Source organism: Sus scrofa, chromosome 9 (assembly GCF_000003025.6).
Source record: "Sus scrofa isolate TJ Tabasco breed Duroc chromosome 9, Sscrofa11.1, whole genome shotgun sequence".
Taxonomy (NCBI): domain Eukaryota; kingdom Metazoa; phylum Chordata; class Mammalia; order Artiodactyla; family Suidae; genus Sus; species Sus scrofa.
In genome coordinates this window covers 136,242,550-136,262,071 of record NC_010451.4, presented here as the reverse complement: position 1 = coordinate 136,262,071, position 19,522 = coordinate 136,242,550, and the positions used below count along the sequence as shown (strand labels likewise).

Sequence of the window (19,522 nt, the reverse complement as noted above, 5' to 3'; positions counted from 1 at the left end):
CCGGAGGCTGCTGGGTGACCCTCTCCCTCGACTGCCTCGCCCAGCGCTCCCTCAGTCACCAAGGACGTGGCGGATTCCACATCCGCCCCCAACCCTCAAGGGCAAAGGTTCCACAGCACTACTGAGAACTAAAGGGCTAAGGTTTGTCTGTCCTTGAGTTTGAAGGTCTCTGCTGACAGCGAGACCAAGATAGATGCATAACTCAAACTCTCTTCATAGGGCCTTGTTTTCCCCTGTGTCATTGAGGCGGGACGTGCATGCAAAACCTCTTCGCATCAGCTGGTTGTGCCTCACTTCAGCTGTCACTGAACCAAGACGTGTATCCATCCAGAGCGTGTTATGTGCCAGGGCTCTGCACTCCGGGCACACGTACATGGAAAGATGTAGCGTCTGATGAGTTGCCTACAGTTTGGTGCAAAAATGCAGGTGTAAACAACACAGTGGTACAAGGTAGCAACTGTGACAACAATGTTTGATTTAATGGGGCCTCCAGCTGGGTATTGACATGCTTCACCTTTTTATTTTACTTTTTTAAAATTATTTTTATTATTTTAATGGCCACACCTGCAGTACATGGAAGTTCCCAGACTACAGATCAAATCAAATCAGAGCCTCAACTGCAGTCCTTCACCACTGCCACAGCAATGCCAGATCCAAGCTGTATCTATGACCTCCTTGCAGCAATGCTGGATCCTTAACCACTGAGGGAGGCCAGGGATCGAACTCACATCCTCACAGACACTGTGTCAGGTTCTTAACCCGCTGAGTCACCATGGGAACTCCAACATGCTCCGTCTTGATCAATCATCCCAGCAAACGCTGTGAAGGAGACACTCTTGCGGAAATGAAGGTCTAGAGAGGTAAACTGACCTTCTCCAGGTGAAGGAGCTGTCAGGTGACAGGATCAGGAGGTACGTCGCATTAGTCTGACTGCGGACCCTGAGATTTTGACTGCCCCCCAGGGCTCCAGGGTGGAGGGAAGACAGGAAAGCCAAGGAGGCTGCCCGGAGAAGGCCACAGTTGATGAGAATCTCAAAGCTTGAGTGAGAACTTGCTGAGTGAACAAGAAGAGAGGAAAATTCCCAGCTGAAGAAATAGTGTGCACTGGAGCCCGAGGTCAAGGTCATCTCATGTTTTGGGAACCATGTGGAGTGTTATTGAGTGAACTTCCTGGTGATGGGTGGGGCAGGGAGATAGGGAGAGAAGGGGAAGTGGTGAACGGGAGGCGGGGCAGGTCACAGAGGGTGGTGCGAGCTGAGGATTTGGTCCAGCTGATGAGGGGGCCCTGGAAGAAAGTGGGGACCCCAGAAGTGGGGCCATCCGATTCAAGGGTTGGAATGACCACCGGGGCTGTGTGGGTGGTGGAATCGGGCTGGGCTACAGGTGAAAGAGACCTGGGTGTGGGGCCAATCATGTGGTTGCTGTGATGGCCCAGGTGGGGAGCACGGCAAGGAAGGGGGGACTCTGAAGGCCTATTTCAAGGGCAGAATCATCGCTACTTGGTGAAAAAGTGCCCAGTGCCTGCAGTGGGGGTGATAACTAAGCTGTTATGGTCTACACAGCAAGCAGCAGAAATGGACCAGCTTAAGCAAGAAAGGACTTTGTCTGAAGAAAGTCAGCATAGCTCGGAGATGCAAAGAGTTGAAACCCTCACCTTTGCGGGGCCAGCCCAGAGCGGCTGAAAGGCCCTCTGTTCCAGTCTTGCTGAGTAAAAGCACGTGGTGTCAACTCCATTTCATCTGGTCTCCTTGACTCCAGATGTGACCACGTGTTTTAGGACAGACAGACAGACGCACGTCCACGGGAGGTGGGGGAGGGGGCACCCTTGTTCAGTTGGGCTTGGGAGAGGATGGGGTGGCATTTGGTCAAGTGCTCCCAAGGTTGCCACCCAGCCTCTCCAGAAGAGGGCAAGATGAGCCTCAAAGAGAGTCTATTTTTTCATGAGCGAACAAGATAGAGATTTACAGAGCAAGGACAGTGTCATTGACTGTAAAATACAAGCCAAGTCTAAGAACGAACCCCCCACAATTGAAAAGGAAGTTCATCCAGGATACAGGAGTTTTCGGTTTGTTGAGCTGTGTGTCAACCTGGGGACCAGCTCACCCAGGACAGAGGGCCCTGCCCCGGTACCTGTCAGAGTTTGAGGACTGAGGGCTAAGTGGAGTCAGGTGTTTGAGGGGAGGGGTGGCCTGGGGGTGCGCACAGAGCAAAGCCCAGAGTTGACCAACCTGGGATTGTAGACCAGCCTGGCAGCTACCAGCTGGGGGCTTTAAGTCAAAAGCCTGTGAGTAGTAGTTTCTTCAGAAATTTCAGCACAATGTGTTCTAATCCACACCTCCTTATCTTCTGTTTCAGTAAGCTGAGTTCCCAAAATTGCCATAGGTCCAAAACTACTATGAGGTATCAGCCCAGACCAGTCAGAATGGCCATCACCAAGAAGCCCACAAATAATAAATGCTGGAGACAAATACTGTGTGATTGCACCATAGGAGGCACCTAGAGTGGTCAAGGTCGTCGGGCCAGAAAGTAGAACGGGGCATGCCGGGGGCTGGGGGACGGGTAAGGGAAGGGGCGTGAGTGTTTAATGGGGACAGAGCGTTCGCTGGGGAGAAAAGTCCTGGAGGTGATGGTGGCCACGCTTGCACAACACCAAGGGACTCGATGCCGTGGAAAATGCACACAGGACAGACGTTCCTCAAAACCCGAAACCGAGTTGCCACATGATCCTGCAATCCCACGTCTGGGCAGCTATCCAGACAAAACGACCATTTGAAAAGATACGTGCACCCCTGTGTCCACAGCTGCACTGTTTACAACAGCCAAGACCTGGAAATCACTAATGTCCACTGCCAGGTGCATGGATGCAGACGTGGCACCTCCAGTTCCACACAATAGAATATTACTTGGCCTTAAAAAAGAATGAAATGACGCCATTCGAGGCAACATGGATGGACCTGGAGATTCTCATACTAAGCGGCGTAAGTCACCGAGAGAAAGACACACATCAGATGATGTCCCTTATGTGCGGCATCTAAAAAATAGTACAAAGTATAAATTTATTTACAAAACAGAAATAGACTGACAGACATAGAAAACGAACTTGTGGTTACCAAAGGGGAAAGTCGGGGAGGGGTAAAGTAGGAGTTTGGGATAAGTAGATACACACTCTTCTTTATAAAATAGGCAGCCACAAGGACAGGGAACGCTACTCAATATCTCATGATAACCTATACGGAAAAAGAGTCTGAAAAATAATATATATATACATATGTTCTTTTTTATATACATAGAAGTTGCAGATATAATGCAGTCATACATTATATATAAAAATTTATATATATTATATAAACTATAATATATATAATATATAAATTACATATACATTTAAATATATTATATATTTATATATACAAATATGTCGTGTGTGTGTATATACATATCTATATACAGCACACACACACACATGCACACACACACATACATACACACACAAAATGGAAAGATGGAAATGCCGTCATGTGTGTAGATATATGCGTATAGGTATACGCATGGATCTACATATAGATTCTATAAAACAATCTCTCTGCTTACACCCGAAACTAGCAATATTTTTCATCAACTATAGTCCAATTAAAAAACGTTCCACAGGCGCTAAGATGAGCACTAACGGTGGAAGAGCCACCGGCGGGAAACCCCAAAGCACCCTCTTTCCAGCCGCTCACGCATTCACTCAGCTCCCCCGGGTGTAGGCTCTGTCTGTGCCAGGCACTAGGACGGCAGCGATGGATGCCTCATGGAACTTGAAGTCGTGAAAGCCCTAAACCATCGGTAAATAAGCCTGATCAGAGAAGGAAGTGCTATCGTGTCAGTCCAGGGCTGGCCATCCTCGATCACCTGCTGGAAGCCTTTTGGAGTCTCCTGAGCTCCTAAATTCCTGAAACCTTTTCTTGGCGATTCTGGACTTTGAGATGGTTTTCATTTGCGTCCCCCAGGGGACTTCAGTGGCAAGGGAATTATCAGGCGTGTTCACCTTTGGCATCCCGTGATAGAGCATTTCAGAAGGCCTGGTGACCGGTGGGCAAACCTGGGCCTGAAACTGAGCCCTGTCCCCAAGCCCTCGGTTGCCTTTGATATGCCCATTACATCATCAGGCTGACCTTAGCCCTGCCGCATGGCATTTTTCTAAGCAGGAATGCAAGTCTGTGGCAGCTGGTGGATGCCCAGGGCATCACTGTCACCCCCTCACGGGCCCAGCCCGTCCTCAGAGGGGATCCAGAGCAGAGCAGTCTTTATTGGCGCCAGGCTGCCCGCCAGCCAGGCCACAAGACAGTTGTGCTGCTGTAGCTAGAGCAGTGGCTGGCTGCGCTCTCTGAGTGCTGTGCTGATTTAGAGCATAGAACGGAGCTTTTCCAGACAATGAGGGAACTTGAGGGCAGAGCCCAGACTCCAGACTGAATCCAGGGGCAAAGTGGTTAACCTGCACTGCCCAGCGCTGTGCCTTTCCATTTCCATGGGGCAGAAGTCAGGAGCCCCGTTCTGGGAAGCGCTTGCCATGGTGGAAAGAGGAAGCTCTGCTGGAGCTGTGCGGTCAGGGTGGGGGAGGGCGCGGCAGGGCGAGCTGGACCAGGAGCAGCCCGGGCTCGGGGACTCAGTCCTGTTCTCACTGGAAAACAGGCCCGACGGCTAAACGTCTCCACGCAGGTTCACGCGCTACGCGTGTCTCTGTGCAGATACACACGGATGAAAGTCTGTACGGAGCGATTGCTTTTATCCGGCCTCCCTTATGGCCCCGGCGGCTGGCAGGCAGCAGGTGTCAAGAAATGTCTGTGAATAAATGCCTGACGGAGGGGGTGATAGAAGAAATGGTAGAATCTCGGTTGTGACAGCGATGCTGTCTGCCCCAGTTGCCTTTGTTACCATGGGGATAGAGCTAGGCTCCTGAGCAACCTTGCTTTCCGGTCAGCATGGCCTCGCAGTTAAAATCATGGACGCTGATTAGCCGTTGCCGGTTCAAATCCCAGCTCAGCCACTGGTTAACTGCGAGGCCGTGAGTGTTGCCTAACTCTCTGCACGCAGGCGTCACCACCTGAAATGGCATAGTACTAGTGCCCTGTGTGTGTGTGTGTGTGCGTGTGCGTGTCAAGGGAGTCAGTATGTGTGAGACTCCCACAGCCACGCCTGGCACGGGTTAGGTGTCTAAACTCATTAGGGAACATTGACTGAAACTGCCCGCCTTGGCCGGGCACAGTCATCGCCACTTGCATACGCTGTCTCACAGCAGGAGGCCCCACGAAGGAACAGGTGCTGCCCTGAAGACTAACCAGGAGGATCTGGGAAGGGCCAGTAGCAGGGAGGAGGCAACCAGCCCTCCCAGGATCCTTGGTGCTGGAATCCGTCTTGGCTGACAGATGCCCACGCCACCGGGAAGGACCCTGAGCCAAATCAAATATGGAATGAGTAACACGATTGGCCAGAGACAACCCGGAAACGGACCCCTTTCCCATAAAGCCCGAGGCTGGAGGCCACGTGGCAGAGCAGGTCTCCTGCTCCCTCACCTGCTGTTCTCTGCCCGGTGCCTCTGCCTGAGAAAGTCTCCGGCTTTGTCAGCACGTGTGTCTCCCCGGACAACTCATTCCCAAGTGTTAGACAAGAGCGCACGCTTGGGCCCTGGAAGGGGTCCCCTCCCTGCAACACAATTGTGAGCCAGGCTTACTCACTGCAATGGCATTTGTTTGGACACTTATGTCAGCTGAGTCCCAGTGTGCTCGCGTATGTATATGTATAGGCGTGTCTCCTTCGTGGCACGGCTGCAAAGGACAACTAGGGTCACGGGGCTGAGAGGACCCGGCCTCAAACTTGGCTATTTTAGACAGACCACCTAGCTACAGTTGTGTGTTGCCTGCATTTGTTGCTTCCCTTTTTGCCCCTTAGAGCTTAAAAATACATGCACCAACCACAAATACGTTCTCAAATAAATGTGATACTTAAGGTTTCGAATAATGGAGCAATTCCCCGAGAGAGGGGACTCTTTGGCAAGGACAGAAGGCACCCTTTGCCTACCTGAGGGGTAGAGCTTTCGAATCTCGGCCTTTAGTTTGCAGTTTGTGGACTGGCCCTCCCTCCCGTGGCCTCGACTGTCTTGACAAAACATCGCTTTGCCAAGAAGGGAGGCATCTGAAACCTAGCTGTCTGCCCTGAAGCCCTGGGAGGGAGGCAGCGGCCTCGGATGCCAGCGTGAGCTGCTGCCCGCATCCCAGACGCCCCGCAGCGGGACCACCACAGAGGCCAGCTTGCCCCCAGCTTCCTCAGCCCAGGGAGAGGGGGATTTTCCGGCCGGGACCCTTTGGGCAATCCCCCGCTGTCACCCAAACGGTCACAGGGTCTGTCTCGGACACAGCGCTGGGAGCGCTTCTCTGAAAGTTTCTCCTGAGAGGAAATGTGACAGGCTAGAGTTGCTGGATAAAGGGAACTTCTGGGCTGGCTTTGTCCAGAAATTTCCTGTCGAGTGTTTCACTTCACGTTTAGGAAAGGATTGAGGAACTCTTGGGAATCTAGTTAACAAAGGTTGCGACTCAGTGAAAAGAGGTTCTCCACCCAGATCTCTCGGGGGTGGCGGGGGGGCCTGGAACAACGCGCTTCACAGTGGATGCCCGAGAGGCAGGGCCTGGCTTTGGGAGGTGGACGTGGGTTTGCACTGGGTTTGCACCTTGTCTTTGTGTCTCGACTTTCTGGTGGCCCTGAGTGTGCACTTGGCACTGTCACCACCCCCCCTGCCCCCCAGGTCTCAAAAAAAGAAAAGAAAAAAGAAGAAGAACAGGAAATACTGGAAGTGGTTCCCGTCTGCAGCACAGTCTTGCTTTGCAAAGTGCATGACTAACCGGGGTCACTCCATCCCCAAAGCCTCTCCTGTTTCTTCCAACCCTTTCCGCCAATGACCTTGCCCCAGGCCAGACCCGTTACTCTAATACGTCTATTAAGGTATGCATTAAAACGTCATGCAGAAAAGAATGCATATGTTTCAAAGAGGACATCTTCTCAGCCCTCTCCATGGGCTTGAAAGAGCAGACTTTGGAAGACTGCAGCGAAAAAAAAAGGATGGGATTTTCTTTTCATTTCATGGATCCTTAACCCATATTTAATGCAGACTCTGGATCTGAGACACAGCAAGTGCGCTGGTAATTATTTCAAACATTTAAAAAAGCTAGTTAATGATGTTCAACATAAGTAATCATGTTAAATAGTAAAATTTAATTTCTTAAGAACTTAAATCCTCCTATCTTCTGGAATGCATTGTGCTGTAGGATGTCTGAGTAAATTAAATTCTCTCCCGCACACTAAAGCATCAATTTCCTTATGGTAATTATCTGCTAGATTGGATCTGTCAGAGGCAGGGGAGCAAGCCTGACATTATACCCTCTTTGCAAAAAATGATTACAAAAAATTAAGACGAATGAGTAAAATTAAGGCCGCGGCTGGTAAGCCTCTCGAAAGCTCCCATGGATCACTCTACACAAGATACCATTGTGCCAGGGACTAAGCTTTTAATGACTAGCCGTATAATCAGGGGAAGTCCATTAAACGACCGCAGAAGTAACCGATCACAGAGATATAACAGGGAGAAATGATTTTCCGCCAAGTCGAAGCAATTTATTATACACAAAAACGCATTTCTGACCAAAGTGTCTGGAGAGAGGAGGGCCTGGGAAAGTTGACAGGATTTCTTTCCTGGGAAGTTTGGCACACATGGCCTTGCCAGGCCCAGCGTGCAGCCTTTGTCTGGGCCCTCAGCCTCCCTGGGGGGGGGTGGTGGTTCAGGTGGCTATTCTAGCTAGAACGAGTTCCCGATGTGGCACGACTGGATCGGTGGTGTGTCTGCAGCGCCAGGACACAGGTTCCATCCCCGGCTCAGCACAGTGGGTTAAGGAGCCGACATTGTCACGGCTGTGGCATAGGTCACAACTTTGGCTCAGATCTGACGGATTCCTGGCCCAGGAACTCCACAGGCCACAGGGCAGCCAAAAAAAAAAAAAAAAAAAAGCTGGGCATGAACTGGGGTCCTATGGTGGGGCGGGGTCTGCAGGCTCCTGGGTGCCTCCTGAGCTCACGTCGGCCTTCCACCTGTGACCACAGGTCTAGGTTCCCTGGAAGCCGATTGGGAGGGAGATAGTCCACGGGTATAGGCTGGACCTGACAGCTCTGCGGCCACCAGATGCTTCATCTGCGGCCTTACACCAGCCGCGTGCGAAAGCACTCAGGGAATGTAATTGCTCGGCTATCACTGCCCACACATTAGTTTAATTCACTCTAAGGCTAAAGAAAAAGCAAAATGCCCTTCGACTCCTGAGGAAAGCAGCCCCATCTCGGGGCCTCATGAAAAACGCATGACTTGGTGTTCGAGGCCCTGGACCGTCCCGTCCCCTCCCGGCCTCTTCTCGGTGCCGTCTCTGCCAGCCCAGGGATATCCTTCAGCCGGGTCGTTTCAAGGGATGCCCTCGCTCCTTTGCAGTCACCCACCGCTGATTCTGCCTCCTGCTCTGCGGCGGGCTTTCACCATGTCCTGCAAGTCACTGAACTTTTCTAGGCCTCGGTGTTCTGATCTGTAAAATGGGATTTCCCATGGCAGCACGACCTGTCTGGTACACGGGGCCATCAAGGGACCCCTGAGCAGGTGTGTGGTGGCCAGGCACCAACAAGACTGCCATTTCTGGTGACAACCACGGCTTTGCCTGGCCTCGTGGCCAACCCTGCCTGCCCTGTTCTCTCTTGCTATCGGTGAGGGCAGGGACCGTGTTTGGTCTTTCACCATATTCCCGGAAACTAGTACAAATGCTGAGTGACAGTAGGTGCTTTAAAATGATGGCTGATTGACCCATGTGGCGAATGGGAATTTCTCAATCTTGAGTGAGAACTGGGGGCAATGGATTCTCACTTTGAAACCTCAGTTTTCCTCCACGTGAACGCCCTCTAGAATCTGGTTTATGCCTTTCTCGAATCTCTGGCACCAACTGCAGCAAAGACTTTGTGGGGGATACACAGGCTCTCGGCCGCTAGGCTGGGAAGAAACAGCAGCCTCCCCCTGCCTGCGAGTGAGGTGCGTTCGTACCCCGCAGGCAGAGGCATCTGGCCCAGTGATCACGGCAGAAGCATCATCTCATTTCTCAGGGATGTGCGTGGGGTTTCCCATGGGGACCTGGGATCTGGGGACAGGGCAGCTTTCTCTGGGTGGCCAGTGGTGGTGATGCTGTCAGGCAGGAGGCCAGGCCTGTCCTGCAGCCCCTGTCCTGTTTGAGACTCCTTGCAGCTGGGTCTCTAGAGCCTGCTCCAGCCACTTGGGGTGCTTCGTTCAGCATCTCTGCGATGTCACCTGAAACCTGCATGGGCTCGGCCCGTTCCTTCCTCTGAAAACTCTCTGCTCCTTCTGAAGGCAACTTTCCCTAGGAGGGCTTCTCTGATGTGCTCAGGGAAAAGGAGATGCTTTCATGAAGCTTTGTTGCTATTTCCCTAAGAGCACTGATGAAACTATGGCTTCCGCTCATCAGATGCCTGTGTGTCTACCAAAAGGCACTGGATATATTTTTTTCTTTTTTTTTTTTCTTTTTATTAAAGTTTAGTGGATTTACAGAGTTCCCATTGTGGCTCAGTGGATTAAGTACCTGACTAATATCCATGAGGATGCGGGTTTGACTCCTGGCCTCGCACAGGGGGTAAGGATATGGCATTGCTGCAAGCTGCAGCATAGGTTACAGATGGAGCTTGGCGCCTGCATTGCTGTGGTTGTGGTCAAGGCCAGCAGCTGCAGCTCTGATTCGACCCCTAGCCTAACTTCCATAGGTACTCAGGCCACAGGTACAGCCCTGAGAATGGAAAGAGAGAACCTTTAGTTGATTTACAAAGTCGTGCATATTTTTATTCTCTGTTTATGCCCACAGTGGTCTGCAAGCCTGTCCTGTATAAATCAGCCCCCAGGAGAACATCGATCGGCTTACTCTCAGGGAACAGGCGTTGGATGGAGCAAAAGCTGCTTTCCCACCAAACCCGGCCCCTTGAGCCCCTGCTGATCCCTCTCTCAGTCTTCCTTCTTTCTGTTACTGATGTTGATTGTTTCTCACAGAATAAGGTTTTTTTTTTTTTTTTTTTTTTTTTTATTGTGTCAGAACACACACATCCGAATTTACCCTCGTAACCATTTGCAAGCTTGCAGTTTCGGTTAAGAACGTTCACACTGGAGTTCCTGTCCTGGCGCAGCAGAGATGAATCTGATTAGGAACCGTGAGGTTGCAGGTTCGATCCCTGGCCTCGCTCAGTGGGTTAAGGATCTGGGTGAGCTGTAGTGTAGGTCACAGATGCGGCTCGGATCTGGCGTTGCTGTGGCTGTGGCATAGGCCAGTGGCTATAGCTCCAGTTCAACCCCTAGCCTGGGAACCTTCATATGCCACGGGTGCAAAAAAAACAAAACAAAACAAAAAAAGAACACCCGCATTATTGGGCAATCTCCAGAACGTTTTCATCTTGCAAAAGTGATACTCTGGTCCCATGAAACCACCACTCCCCTGCCCTGCGACACCCCAGCTCCTGACAACCGTCATTCGACTTTGCCACTCTAGGAATCTACTTCTCCACACAGCTCAGGTGATGGAATCACACACTACTGTGTGTGTGTGTGTGTGTGTGTGTGTGCACGCTCTCATGCACATACGGCTGGCTCAGTTCACTTAATACCACGTCCTCAAGGTTCCTCCGTGTCGCAGCCTGTGTCAGAATGTGCTTCCTTCTCAAGGCTGAACACTGTTTTATTCCATGTACAGACATGACCTGTCGTCCATTCATCCTTATTGTGGGCACTCGGGTTGCTTCCACATTTTGGTTGTTGTGAATAATCTTGACACGAATGTGGGTGTAAAAACATCTGAGACCCGTCTTCTTTCTTTCTCTTTTTTTGAGATATGCCAGAAGTGCAATTGCTAAATCACATTTCTAATTTTTTGGGGAACTTCCATACAGTTTTCCATTGTGGCTGCACCATTTTACATTCCTACCAAAAGTGCACAAGAGTTCCTAATTTCTCAACATCCTCACCAACACTCGCTATTTTCTTTTTCTTTTCCTTTTTTTTTTTTTTTTTTTTTTTGATAGCAGTCAGCCAAGCGGGTGTGTGGTAACATCTCGTTGTGGTTTTGATCTGTATTTCCCTGAAGGTCGGTGACCTTGAGCCTATTTCCCGTGCTGTTGACTGTATATGTATCTAATTTGGAGATACTCAAGTCATTTCTTCATCTCCGAGTTTTTTTTGTTGTTATTAAGCTCTGAGTTATTTATACATTCTGGATATTAACTCCTCATGAGATTTGTCATTTGCAAATATTTTTTCTTATACTAAGTTTGCCTTTTCAGTCTGTTGGTCCTTTTTTTTTTTGATGCATAAAAGCTTTTAGGATTTGTCATGTTCAACTTATCCATTGTTATTCTTGTTGACTATGATTTTGGTGTTAAATCCAAAAATCATTACTGAATCCAATGTTAAGAAACATTTCCTCCATGTTTTCTGCTCACAGTTTTCTATTTTTAGATTTTATATTTAGATATTTGATCCATTTTGAGCTTCTTCTTTTTTTTTTTCCCACACCCAGGGCATATGGAATTTCCTGGGCCAGGGCTCAAACCTACCACAGCAGTGACCTGGGCGACTGCAGCACAGCGCTGGATCCTTAACCGTCTGTGCCACCAGTGAACTCCTTTGAAGTAATTTTTTGATATAATGTAAAGCCAGGACCCAGCTTCTATCATAGCCTAAGTTTTATGCTAACAAGTCCTAGTGGGATTTTTTTGTTTGTTTTGTTTTCTTTCCTTCTTTTTTTTTTTTAACAGAAGGGGGCAGCTTCCGTTGTGGCTCAGTGGGTTGAGAACCTGACTAGTATCCATGAGGATGCAGGTTCCATCCCTGGCCTCTCTCAGTGGGTTAAGGATCTGGCATCGCCATGCGCTGCAGCATAGGTTGCAGTTGCGGCTCGGATCTGGTGGTGCTGTGGCTGTGGTGTAGGCCTCAGCTGCAGCTCTGATTTGCGCTCTAGCCTGGAACTTCCATATGATGCAGGTGCAGCATAAAAAGAAAAAGAAAAAAAAAATGAAAAGAAACAGCGGGGGAGGGGAGATGAAAGCTGAAAAGACCGTCCTGAGGGAAAGAGACAATCTCCACCGGCCGTATTTGCACCCACCAAGGCCTCGCGAATGTTTGTCGCTGAGCACAAACCTATGCAGGGACCGGGCGCCTTGCCTTTGAACCTCAGTCTATTCTGCGTGAACGTCTTGCATTTAGACCACACTCTCACTCCTTCGCGGGTGTTTCAACCCCTGGGGGTTGGGTCATGAGGGAGCATCCCCTCTGCCGGGAGTTTGGAAAAGGGTGATCAGACGCAGTGAATCCAAGCCGAGCTTCTTGAGACGGAAGAGAATTAACACAAAGCGCTATAGCTCAAAGCACGAGTAGCATGATGAACAGGAAGAAGCCTGAGAGTGGAGCCGGTCAGAACAGGCGGTGGGGCCCAGCAGGGACCTCTGTGAACCCTGCAAAACCTGCACCATCCCTGACCAGTCCCTGGACCAGCTTGGTCCCCAGGAAGGATGGCAGGGACCGCGCTGGCATCAGAGGTCTGGTCTGCACTGAGGGCAGGTGGATCTGGAGTAACGGTGCTGTGAAGTCCAGCAAACACCACGCTCTAACTGGACAGGCGTGACCACACTGGGCTCCAGGCCCAGCCAGGGAGTCTCGAGAAGAGCTTGAGTGCAGCACAGGTGGAAGCTGATGGAATGTTCCTTGGTCCCTTTTCTCTCTGCCATCCCCTCCGCAACGCTCCACCCTGTGATGCTGTTGGGTGAGGCTTAGACACCCAAGACCCGTAAGATTGTAACCTACACCCTGAGAACACGTGAAGTCAGGGTTAGCCAGACTTCGGGGTCCCACTTGGTACCTGAGACATAAAATAGCGCCTGCCTTATCCATAAACAAAGATGTCTCAGTCATCAGCGATGGCAGCCACCTCCAGGGGAGCCCTGAGGGAGGCAGGAAGGAAGCATAGACACCTGCTGTCCAGCAGCCATCAGACTGCAGCCACTCCCCAGGATGTGAGAACACAGGACCCTGGCCCCAGAGACCCGAGGTGTACCGCAAAGGAAAGATCTCAGTGAGCCCAGAACGTTGCATCTTCCCATTTGGAGAAAATCACTAAATTCCTTAACTTGAGATATCTGGTTTCGTCTATTAACAGTGATTGTCTGTTGCCACTGTCTTCCCTGTACACCCTAGCTTCCTCTTGCCTCCTCAGAGCGGCGTTTTGGGGTTACTTGAGATGCTGCCTCCTGGGTTTAAGGCTTCAGTTTTGTCCACTGAATAAACACATGACTCTCAACTTTTAGGTTGCGCATCTTTTTGAGTCCACCAAGTTGTAAAAGAAAACTGGCCACCTGCGTGATGCTGACATGGGGCTGGTGAGTGGCAGGCAGAAGATAAGCCTGGAAAGAAAGGCGGGGACCACACGGTGTGAGACCTGACGTCCCTGCTCAGGGCTGAGGATTCGTCCTGGGATTTGCTGGGATTTGTTCTGAAGATAGAAGACTTTGCAGCCCAAAGTTAAGTAAACAGGTTTGTGTTTTAGAGCCATCCTAGAACAACACTGAGGGCGGTGGAGCCGACAGGACAGAATAAAGGAGGGAGGGAGGCAGGGAGGGAGGGAGGGAGAAAGCCCTGGAAGAGCTGTTGCAGAAACATCAGACACGGGATGACAAAGACCTCGATTGAAGGCTACTGGGCAAGAGGGACCGATGGGAGACGAACTAAACTCACCAGGCAGACTATTCAGCCGAACTTGGTGACCCGCTCATTGGTAGAGTGAAGATGGCTCTCAGGTAACAGGCTTAGGTGACCAGTGCCTGGAGGAACAAACATCACGAAAGTGGAAACAGGGAAAGGGGCAGCCTGGGAAGAAGGAGGAGCGAGAAGTTCCGACTGAAATCTGCAAACGTGAGCGGCATGAAGGGCAGCCAAGGGGAGCTGTCCAACCGAGCTCGGGAGAGAGCACTGGGTCCCGACTCTTCGGGCACCATTGACTGAAACCGCCCGCCTTGGCCGGGCACAGTCCTAGCCGTGCGCATGACTTGTCTCCCAGAGGAAGCCCTGATAAGGAACAGGAGCTTCCCTGAAGCCTGGGAAGGTTGGGAGAGGCCATTAGAGGGAGGGGACGGCCAACTTTGTAGGATCCTTGGTGCTGTAATCCATCCTGGCTGGGAGGTGTGAGGGCCGCCAGAAAGGACCCTGTGCCAGACCAGGCCCGTGTCAAGCAAGACGACTGGCCAAAGACACCTGGAAACTGATCCCCTGCCCCTAAGACCTGAGGCTGGGAGCCACGTGGCAGCACAGATCTGCTGGGCTCCCTCACCTGCTGCTCTCTGCCCGGTGCCCCTTCCCGAGAAAGTCTCTGGCTTTGTCAGCACGTGTGTCTCCCCGGACAACTCTTCCCAAGTGTTAGACAAGAGCACACGCTTGGGCCCTGGAAGGGGTCCCCTCCCTGCAACACGGTGGGGGAGTGGATCCTGGGACTGCATCTCAACACCTGGACGTGGTCGCTGGCGAAGGGCAGGCAGATGAGGGCATGTGTGGAGGGCAGGTTGCACCATACTCCCTGCGTGTTATTTCCGTGTGCAAACCCACGTCCTACACCCCAATCAAAGTCATCTTAAAACACAACTTTCGGAGTTCCCGTTGTGGCGCAGTGGTTAACGAATCCGACTAGGAACCATGAGGTTGCGGGTTCGATCCCTGCCCTATGCTCAGTGGGTTAACGATCTGGCGTTGCCGTGAGCTGTGGTGTAGGTTGCAGATGCGGCTCGGATCCCGTGTTGCTGTGGCTCTGGCGTAGGCCAGTGGCTACAGCTCCGATTCAACCCCTAGCCTGGGAACCTCCATATGCTGCGAGAGCGGCCCAAGAAATAGCAACAACAACAACAACAACAACAAAACAAAAAACACAACTTTTCATAAATCTTCATTTAATCTCTCGAGGAAAAAACCCTAACTTCTTCTGCTGGCCTTTGAGAATCCTGTAGAACTCAGTCCTAGCCTGACTCCTCTTATTCCTCGCAGAGCCCCTGAGCCAGCGGTTCTCAGGGAGCCCTCTGGGGACTCTCGGCCTATCCAACATGCCTCAGAAGCTGTGACATAAAAGCCCGGCAGGGAGTGTGCACCCGGAGGAAAAGTTCAACCTGTGTGTGAAAGACGTTGCTGCCACATCCATCAACAAAGGATGTTAGTCAACTAACTCTGGGGAAAACTCCCCATTGCCCGTCCTAACTGGAAATGTACTAGAACAGGAATTCTGGGGAGTGAGCTCAGCTTGGGCCATCGCAAAGGGGGAGATGGACCAATCTAATAGACCCGTCAATGTCCACATTGCAGCTAAACTCGAAGAAACGGCCTCTCGTAGATTTTTGTCTGTCTTCCTTTTTTTTTAGGTCCGTGCCCTCAGCATAAGGAAGTTCCCAGGTTAGGGGTCACATTGGAGCTGTAGCTGCTGGCCTACACCACAGCCACAGCAGCACCAGAGCTGAGCTGCATCTGCAACCTACGCCATAGCTCATGTCAATGCCGGATCCTTAACCCACTGAGCAAGGCCAGGGATCGAACCCACGTCCTCATGGATACTAGTCGGGTTCGTTACCGCTGAGCCATGACAGGAACTCCAGATTTTTAATATAGAATCAAAGAAGAGTAAGTCTCAGTGCTAGACACTTACCCCCTGCACCACAAGGGAACCTTTTTTCCAATATGATCCTTTACTTATAATGCTCACATGGTGAAATCAGAAGGAATGCCTAAGTCGTTACTGTTAGTTTGTTTTTTGAGCACCAAGTATTGTTAAGACTTGAGCGAGCAATCATGACTGTGGTTTTATTCGCCGTAATGGCATTTTACACGATTAATATCTATGTGTTAACGGCGCAGTTATAAACACCCAATCTGTTCTGAAGTCAACATCCTAAGAAATATACCCCCCGAAAAAAGAATCAAAGAAGAATAGCCCCAATTGCCTACAAAGCCTGCTAAAAACATGCCTCTCCCTACTAACGATCTATGTGAGGCTTCAGTTTTTTTTAGTATATACTTCAACCAAACACCTGTTGCCAGAAATTTGCAAGGCAGAATCCGATGCCAGAATCCAGTGGTCTTCTAGTTAGCCAGACACCAAAGAGATCTGCAAAAATGAAAACAAGGAGACTCATTTAATTTGTTGCTGTTTTGCAAACTATGGTTATTTTTCATCAAAGGTCGTTTATTGGTGTTAACATGTAATGGCTTTCTTCTTGTGGTTTTTAAATGAATAAATAAAATGTTTCAATGTATCAGTTTTCACTTCTAATGAAGTAAATACCAGTGACATCGCCCAGGTGAGCAATGGTGGCTTTCATCCTTTTTAAGAGTGGAGCGCTGAGAGTGGAGTGTTTGAGAACGGCCAGCCTGGAGGAAGGGGGAAGTCAGCTCAGGTCTCTCCCCTGCTGGCAAGCACCTTCCTCCCCTGCTCTGGCTTAGAAGGGTCTCGGGAAGGACTCCCTTGGCTCATCTCCTAGGGTCATAGACCCCAGCAGCACTGTTTAGTCTCCATTCCTCTCTGAGAGCTCGTTGGTTACACCTAGAGCACCTGGGACCTGGCCTCGCCTTACGTGGCTTATCTCTGCACCTGGACCACAGTCCATCCTCCCAAGAACCCCACTGTGCCGGAATGAGTTCCCCGTCCCAAGATGTGGCAGCTGAGAAGCCAGACCAGCTGAAACAGTGCACTCGGATCTGTGCGAAGGGCTGAGACATACACGGAGCTTGGTGCAAAAGAGAGATGGTGTGTGTCTCTACATCCACGGATGGATTTCACGCCCAGAGAAGTGGGCTGGGGACCTTCCCTTTTCCTGGAATGAAACATACACAGAGAGTAAGACCTTGCCTTTTTGCAGGAATGTGGCTGTTCCATCTGGCAGGTAAAATGTGAGTTACAGGGTATTTTCAAAAGATCTTTTCCTCTCCTTCAATAATCCTTAGCAGTGGGACTTGAGTAAATACCGTTTATGATGAGCTGCAATCAGAATATCAATGATTTGAGCTGGGCTGGAGGCAGCAGGTTTACAGGGGCCAGGGGTTTTGAGGAAGCCAGACTCCAGCTAGATTCCTCATTCCGCCAGGAAGCACCGTGTAGCCTTGGGCACCTGCCTGAATTCAGTTCCTCATCTGTAACATGCGAGAAATAATCCCTACCCTGTTAGGCAGTGGGGGCGAAGAAATAAAATGTCACTTTGACCTGAAACGTGGGTGCTGAAAGCGTTTCACTTCTTTTCTCCCTTCACCTGTGTGCTCCTCCATCCTTCCTTAGGCGGCGAGGTCTCCACTGTGGATTCAGTCGTCCCTCTGTCCTGTCAATCACTTCTCCCCTGGACCCATTCGGAGAACGCGTGATAAACTTACTTAAGAATCCTGATAATTGGGTCCAAAATAGTGAAATAGTACTGGATTAAAAAATTCTTTAAAAGTTAACTTTCAAGACCCTTTTCTATTTTCATTCAAGTTTCAACTCCATTCCCCCATCTTACGAGGGCATTCTCAAGTTCCCTCACCTGAAAGGTTTTTTTCTCTGAGGCTCCAACATGTGTATAATCTGTACCATATAATTTCACCCTTAGCGATATATGGTTTGTTGTTAATCAAGATTCTTGATCTGAAATAGAAGCACTTAAAGTGTTCTGTCTCCCAGATGTTCTCCCAGTAGCAAGTGTGCAGAGGTACACACACACACACACACACACACACACACACACCAGCTCCCTGGGGAGGGAGAAATGATACCTCTTTTCAGCGCACGGCAGAGAAGATGCTCCTTGTGCCCTGGCCAATGGGAATCAGAAGACAAGACTAGAGGGACGTTGGCCTGAGCACGAAGAAGAAGGAAAGTGGTCTGAGGAGGAAACACGGGGGACCAAAGGAGGGTAAGTGAGCGTGGAAAGGAAGAGAGAAGATAAAGTATAGGGATTCCTGATTTTTCGTTTTACGAGTCACGTGCTCCAATTCGTCTTCTGCGAAGGGCACTGCTCAGAGTCGTGGGCGAAGCGTCACCTGTCCATGCACCCATCCATCCATTCCCTGTGACACAGGCATTTTTAAAGACCTAATACGTGCCTGGTGAGGCCTAGGACCTGCTGGATACCTAGACAAGTAAAACGCAGTTCCAGACGTCGAGGAGCAGAAGAGGAAAACTCGTAAAACAGACCTTTCCATGACCACGAGAGAGCTGCCACGCTCCGTACGAAACGTGAGGAAGGCGACGTGAGCGGCCACAGAAGTGAGGGCTCCTCTGCGAGCATCAGCTGCGAGCACCAGCTGCCAAAGGAGAAAGGAAATGGGATCCAAAGCAGGTGGAGGACGACTGCCAGCCCCTGGCTTCCGTGTGGGGTGGGTCATGGTCCACGGGCTCGGCGGGACAGTGGGGGGCCGAAGGCCACGGTCAGCGGTGAGGGAGGGCCGATTTTTATGTGAACCCTCTGTCCGAGCCAAGAGAGGAAGCCAGAGTCTGCTTCAAAGGAATATTATCTTTAGTAACAATAACTCTTACGGTTAATGTCTCTAATGCACCTGTTACTCACGTGGGTTTTCTACTCTGAGCGCCTCAACAACCCAGCTTTTCCCTGTGAAAATCTGGGGATTGAAGACATAAGCTCCCTGCCGTGGGTCAAAGAAGGTGCCGCGGCCGGTCCCCCGCCGGTGGCGCTGGGGCAGGGCTGGCTCCGACCTGGGCCTGGGGAGTCAGCTGCGGGGGAGGCCCTCGTGGGGTGCACCCCCCACCCAAGGCGATGGGGCATTGTCGTCGTGGGATCACCACGTGGGTTTAGAAGGCTGGAGCAATAAGCATGAAGAATAAGGAGAAAACTTGGACCTTGGGTAAACGGAGGCCTGTGCTCATGTTCAGAGGCCAGGCCCCGGGGGAGCAGAGCGGGAAGTCTGGGTCCCTCCAAACACCGAGAGGCGTCTCAGCTCAGGCCCCCGCCCAAGCCCCCGTGCTCCCACCCCTCCCAGCCCCCTTCAGAAACCACCGCGTTCTCCTCAGGCAGATGTGAGCCTCCGATGGAAAGAAAAGGTTACCTGTCTGTGGGCTTCGAGAAAGGAGAGGTGCAGTCCCCGGGATTTAAGAGGAATGAAGATTTTTCCTAAGAAGGGCTCTTCCTTTTGGACCCCCCCGCCCCAGGCGCCCCAAAGGACGACCCATAAAGAACTCGAAGGAACTGTGATCAAACCACAGCTGACGTAAACAACATCACTCCCCCGCCTTGGCTAACCTCACCTTTTAAGCAGAAAGCTTTTGTGAAGGTTCCTGTGCTTTGGAGAAATATTAGGTGCTGTCACCTCCACGGTGTGGTGGTCTCTAGCCCGAGCCATGGGGGGCCCCCAGCATGAGGGCATGTGGTCCAGCCACCCTGGGAGGACAGCTGTGACTCCTTC

At 50.9% G+C, this 19,522-nt stretch overlaps 1 long non-coding RNA gene across 1 annotated transcript; it reads right to left on the bottom strand.

Annotated features, from left to right (window-relative positions):
• LOC110255550 lies at positions 12,094–19,313 on the bottom strand. The gene is made up of 4 exons (XR_002336095.1): positions 19,166–19,313; positions 16,165–18,406; positions 13,838–13,923; positions 12,094–13,506 (listed from the first exon to the last, which is right to left on the bottom strand). It is a non-coding gene; the product is annotated as an uncharacterized LOC110255550 (long non-coding RNA).